The sequence below is a fragment of the Polypterus senegalus genome, chromosome 4 (genome assembly GCF_016835505.1).
Source record: "Polypterus senegalus isolate Bchr_013 chromosome 4, ASM1683550v1, whole genome shotgun sequence".
In the NCBI taxonomy this organism is placed as follows: domain Eukaryota; kingdom Metazoa; phylum Chordata; class Cladistia; order Polypteriformes; family Polypteridae; genus Polypterus; species Polypterus senegalus.
Genome location: NC_053157.1, coordinates 238,866,384 through 238,872,383, shown reverse-complemented (window position 1 = coordinate 238,872,383; position 6,000 = coordinate 238,866,384). Strand labels below are relative to the sequence as shown.

The following is a 6,000-nucleotide window of genomic DNA, read 5'->3' as shown; positions in this document are numbered from 1 at the left end:
AATGGTTGAAATGACACAAACCGAGTGAGATGAGTACCCCTCTTTTTTTATACTAAGCTGACCCGCCTTTAAAGGCGACCGACTTTTAAGTTGACCACTTCTTAAGGCAATTTAATATGTAGATCAATCTGATATTTTATACAAACTCATTAATTTGGTTATATTGCATTTGATCGGTATTACTTTAATACTCGTAGTTTCTGTTATTTTTGTGATGAAATTTAAACTGTTTTTTCTATATTGAGGTCGCCCTTTTGAACCCCCCTGATATTTACTACACGGTGAGGCATTTGTACCCCATCAACATTAATTATTTCCAGAGACATAATTTTGTCTATTTTTCCAGCGCATCGCGCACAAAACCAAGGGAACGATGGGAGCACCAGAACTCTGCTCACATCATGTCGCTTCGTACCGCAAGCTGCAAGTAGTAAGTCTGTGATAAGCGGAAAACCGCTACGCTTTCCACTCACGGGACGGAGGACAATCCCAACAGCTTTTATATAGTAAGAAAGAAAGAAGAAGAAGATATCTCACAGTCTGGAGTAGAAAATCATCTTTTACCTGGAAAAACGAAACTAAAAATCCCATCGTGCATTGCAAAATGGACTGGGCGTGTGTGAAACCCCGCGCCTGCGTAACACTCACGGGACTTTTATATAGTAAGAGATCAGATCTCGAGACTCAAAATAAGCTCTACCAAACGGCTGCTCATACCCTTTTCTTAATTCTTCTTTCATTTTGTATCGTTTGCACATGTCCAGTGTAATAATATCAAGAGGGGCCTGAACACCATCTTAAGTTAAATAAGTCTCAAGAAATCCCCTTTATTCTCCTCAGCTAATGAAAATATCTTAATAACTGGATTCACAGCACAGTGACGCACTGGTGCGCGACTGCATACATTAACGAGTTGCATCATAAATTTCCCCTTGAAAAACTAGGATTCGCCGTTAACGGGAAACTTATCTCCAATACTAAAGCGCTAAAATGAAGAGAGAAAGAGGAAATTTGGAAATAGTTGTTTAAAAAAAAGCTGAACTAAAGCAGTGTAGGAGCACGATGAATTTATTTATTTATTTATTTATTTATTTATTTTGGTCAAAAGGTGCTATATGTAGGAATTTGTTTTAAAATACATCATTTCAGCAAAGGAATTTCAATTAAAACAATACGGCTGATCTAACTTCTAGTCATTTACTTTACGAACTTCAAAAATATTAATACGTTTATTTTATTTTTTAAAGACCTTCACCAAAACCCTCTTTTTGTGTTTATTTATTAGTACTTAATTAACCGGTCATTCCCAAACCTTACAAAGCCTCTCTCTTGAAATACTCATATTTGACACGTTTCTCATCTCCTTTTCTTGATTAATGTTTCCTGATTCCCCTCATTAAATTAACAGACAGATCGCCCCACACAATGGTCACTGAGGCTGTCATTTGCCGTTTATCTCCAGAGTGAGTGCGGCGTGTACTCGAGCATTGAGACTTGTAAGCGCCTGCGTATTCCAGTAAATCTCGTCAACTTTTATCTTTTCAGAGACGAGTGGTGGACTGGTAAAGGTGACAATCTCCCAGGAGTCGTCCTCCATGTAATATCCAGTCGCACCACATTATCGGTGACATTTTCTTCCCCTTACGGTTATGCATCTGAGAAGGTCAGTAGTGCCGACACTTCAGCCATTGGTTGCCGTTGTGAAAAAAGCTGTGTGTCTTTTTGCGCCTCCTGCTTATTTAGAGTTCCCAGTATGTTGTGATCATTACTGTTGGATCTCGCACAAATCTGAAAACCTTCACATGCCCTAAGCCAGTTCTGATTTCTCTTCTGGGATGGCACCCTGAGTGTCTCACCCATCTTCTAAATGGGCTCTTTTGCCATCACAGCTCGCCGATCTGTGAGTGTTGCTGAGATGTGCAGTTGCAGCCAGTGAGAAGCTCTCTTATGGAGGGTCTTCATCCATCACTCAAGCAGACTGTCAAGCCAGCAACTGTTGCTACGATTCAAGCAGCAGCACCAGTCCATGCTACTATGCCAATGATGGTGAGTGGTTGGAAGATGTGAGTGAGTAAAGGTGGCTGCTACTGGATATTCATGTTTGTTTGCTTTTTCCAGTGACAGTGCAGTGCAGTGCACCCTCAAAGGCCAGTTTGTGGTGGTATCTGATAATGTGACCCTTCCTCCCCAGGATCTTGGGTGCATCCAGTTGGTGGACAGCAGTTCCCCTAGCTGCAGCCCTGTGACCAGCCTGTCCAGCTTTGTCATGTACCAGTTTCCAGTAAGTGCCTGTGGCAGCACAGTTCAGGTGAGACCCCTTCTGGCGACTTAGCAATGTTGGCTAAAAGTGGCTCAGATGTTTAGAGTTGTCCTACCTGTTCAATGGAGGTTAATGTCTGGTGTAGAATCTAATCATTCCCATTTTCCTCTTTGGAAATATTAAGGCAATGTGATTTTACTAGTACCATTATTAAAATGTAGTAACCAGCAGTGATTGATGATCCTGTTTCAGATGGCTGGTGGCAACGTGACTTGCCAGAACACCATGTCTGCTGCCATCACTGTGAGGAGTGGTCCAGAGGGCTCCATCACCAGGGACAGTGTCTACAAGTAAGGCTTCTGAACCTGCTTCCTCTGACCCTAAATGTGCTCTCCCTGCTATGATGTGGTGTTTCTCTCCTCAGGTTATTCTTCCAGTGCACCTACTCGGGAAGCCAGGATGTGCAAGTGGAGGCTGAGGTGTATCCTGTGACGCCAACTCTGCCAGTAGTAGACCAAGGGCTATTTGACCTGGAATTGGTCATTGCCACAGGTACTGCTGGGGTCACAGATTGGCTTGATTTGCTGATCATTGTCAATGCCTTGATCCATGTAGTATGAAGTTAGAGTGTGATTGTGAAGTAAAGCCCCCTCTTTTCCATGGTCAGATTCCTCCTATAGATCCTGCTACGTGGATGCTGACTACCCTGTGACCAAAACTCTGAGCGATCTTGTGGCTGTGGAAGTGCACATCATGAAAAGGACTGACCCTAACCTTGTTCTGACTCTTGGGGACTGCTGGTTAACCCCAGGACCTTCTGCTTCCAGCCTGCCCCAGTGGAGCTTTCTGGTGAATGGGTAGATGCCGTCTGCCCAGTGTGAAAGTGGGGAGGAGAGGTTGGCTGTTCAGTGCTGACTTGAGGTTTGCATTGCCCAGGTGCCCATACACAGGGGATAACTATTTGACAAGCTTGGTGACAGTGGACAGCACATCTGGAGTGGCCTACCTAAGCTATTAAAAGAGATTTGTGTTTTGAGATGTTTGCTTTTGTGGACCCTGCAGCTCAGCAGGCCTTGGCTGAAAAGCTGGGTTTTGTGGTGATGATGAATCCTGTGTTTTCGTGCTGCTCTGTGGTTTTTATATCATCTGTCTTGAAATGCCATTGCTTTGGCCACTACAGTGTACGTTTGTCTGCTGTTTTGGGTTCCTGTTGATGTTGCTTCCTTTACTTTCTTTAGATCTTCACCTAGTGTGTTGCTGCTGCCTGCTATCCCTCTGCAGCAGACCCCTGTACTCAGAGCTGCCCTGTGAGAAGTGAGTTAACTAATCATTAGGTAGTCCTGTACTGATAACTTGTGAATTACTCGAATGTATAATCCATATTTGTAATGCAGAATTCTTTATTTAGTTTACAAAATTTGAATTGGGGTAGTTTGGTGTATTTCAAATGGAGGGCGCTACCTGGACCCTACAGAGGTTGCACAGGTAGTACAACTTCTCCAGGATGGCACATCAATACGTATCATTGCCAGAAGGTTTAATGTGTCTCCCAGCACAATCTCTAGAACATGGAGGAGATTTCAGGAGACTGGCAGTTACTCTAGGAGAGCTGGAGAGGGCCATAGAAGGTCCATAACCCATCAGCTAGACCAGTATCTGCTCCTTTGGGCAAGGAGGAACAGGATGAGCACTGCCAGAGCCCTACAGAATGACCTCCAGAGAGCCACTGGTGTGAATGTCTCTACCCAAACAATCAGGAACAGACTTCATGAAGATGGCCTGAGAGCCCGACATTATGTAGTGGGCGCTGTGCTCACTGCCCAGCACCGTGGAGCTCAACTGGCATTTGCTCAAGAACAACAGAATTGGCAAGTCCGCCACTGGCGCCCTGTACTTTTTACAGACGAGAGCAGGTTCACCCTGAGCAGCTGTGATAGACGTGAAAGAGTCTGGAGAAGACAAGGAGAATGATATGCTGCCTGCAACATCGTTCAACATGACAGGTTTGGTGGTGGGTCAGTGATGGTCTGGGGAGGCATATCCATGGAGGGACGCACAGACATCTACTGCGTAGGAAATGGTGATCTGACTGCCATAAGGTATCGAAATGAAATCCTTGAACCCATTGTCAGACCCTACGCTGGTGCCGTAGGTCCTGGTTTCCTCCTAATGCGCGACAATGCCCGGCCTCATGTGGCAAGAGTATGCAGGCAGTACCTGGAGGATAAAGGAATTGAAACAATTGAATGGCCTTCACGATCCCCTGACTTAAACCCAATAGAACATCTGTGGGACATTATGATTTGGTCCATTAGGCGCCGCCAGGTTGCTCCTCAGACAGTACAACAGCTCAGGGATGCCCTCATACAGATCTGGGAGGAAATGCCACAAGACACCATCCGTCGTCTCATTAGGAGCATGCCCCGATGTTGTCAAGCATGCATACAAGCTCGTGGGGGCCACACAAGATACTGAAAAGCATTTTGAGTAGCAGAAATTAAGTTTTTGAAAAAATGGACTAGCCTGCCACGTCTTCATTTTACTCTGATTTTAGGGTGTCTACACAATTGAGCCCTCTGTAGGCAGAAAACTTTTATTTCCATTAAAAGACTTTCATCCTTTTGTTCCTAAGACATTGCCCTGTCGTTATTTGTATAGATATCCAACTTCATATTGAGATCTGATGTATCTAATGTGTTTCTTTAAAGTGTTCCTTTAATTTTTGTGAGCAGGGTATATATATAATGAGAGTTTGTATCGTTGCATTACGAGCGGGAATATGCGACACTTGAATATGAAAAGCAACACTAATTACATTTATATGTCGGCATTTGCTTCACCAAATTAAACCGTTCATCATCGAAACGCGCACATCGATCCTACTAGGATCCGCTTAGCGGTTTTCTGTCACATGTAGATAGTAAACGGACTCTGACGTCACATTCCGACTTTTATCACAGCGCGCCCCCACTCGACTTATTGCTGGTACTGCAACTTGTACACGAGTCACATTAATTTCTGAGGACCTGCTCAGAGGACGAGTCAAATGAACGCTGGGCACGTGTGGCAGGGATGATGCGTGGGCGTAGGAGTTCTGAGCGTGAAGTGTAAACGAGCTCAAAGTGTAATGTTCACTAAGATGCACTTGTGTTTTCCAAGTCCAATTCAGTGCAAATGTAGCATTACTTTGAGCGATCGCAATCTCCCTGTTAATGCGACTTGTCAAGTGTGTTTGACTGAGCAAAAAATTCATAGGGAAAACCAAAGATAGGGGTCCCACTTGGAGTTTCAGGCGAGTAGTCCATGCATATTACAGACGAAAATGGTATGCACTGGGACAGGTTATAATGTGCAGGCTTATCGTCTTTATTGTTTACACCTTTTGTTTTCTTAAACCGCTAATGCAGAATGAGGTCATGAGGATCCTGGAGTTGCCCCAGTTAACATCGGGCACAAGGCAGCTGTGTGCAAATCTGTCCATGTTCCATCTAGATTACTATGACATCTTGCACACAGAAAAGCCAGAAGCTGTTTGGGCTCAAGCTTCAAACGTCACAGGTCACGTGATAGCGGTGTTTGGACACTGACTCTACTCCCTACGCTTCAGATTGACTGGCAAAAGCTTTGACACTTAGGCATCATTGTCCCGCTCTCTAGCGCTTTGTCATACCCTTATTAATGTTGATTGTTGGGGGGTTGGGTGGGCAAAAGCAATTCAAATAAGCACTCGTTATAACTGA

At 44.4% G+C, this 6,000-nt stretch overlaps 1 protein-coding gene and 1 long non-coding RNA gene across 2 annotated transcripts in view; both read left to right on the top strand.

The window, feature by feature from the left end:
- Positions 1–1,906: 1,906 nt before the first annotated feature.
- The window catches only part of LOC120528302 (zona pellucida sperm-binding protein 4-like), a 50,128-nt gene continuing 46,034 nt past the window's right edge, over positions 1,907–6,000 (top strand). The window contains exon 1 of the mRNA XM_039752452.1: positions 1,907–2,046. The gene's annotated coding sequence lies outside the window, so the exon portion shown is untranslated. The remainder of the gene's footprint in view (positions 2,047–6,000) is intronic.
- On the top strand, positions 2,294–2,757 carry LOC120528309. The gene is made up of 3 exons (XR_005633477.1): positions 2,294–2,308; positions 2,513–2,610; positions 2,685–2,757. It is a non-coding gene; the product is annotated as an uncharacterized LOC120528309 (long non-coding RNA).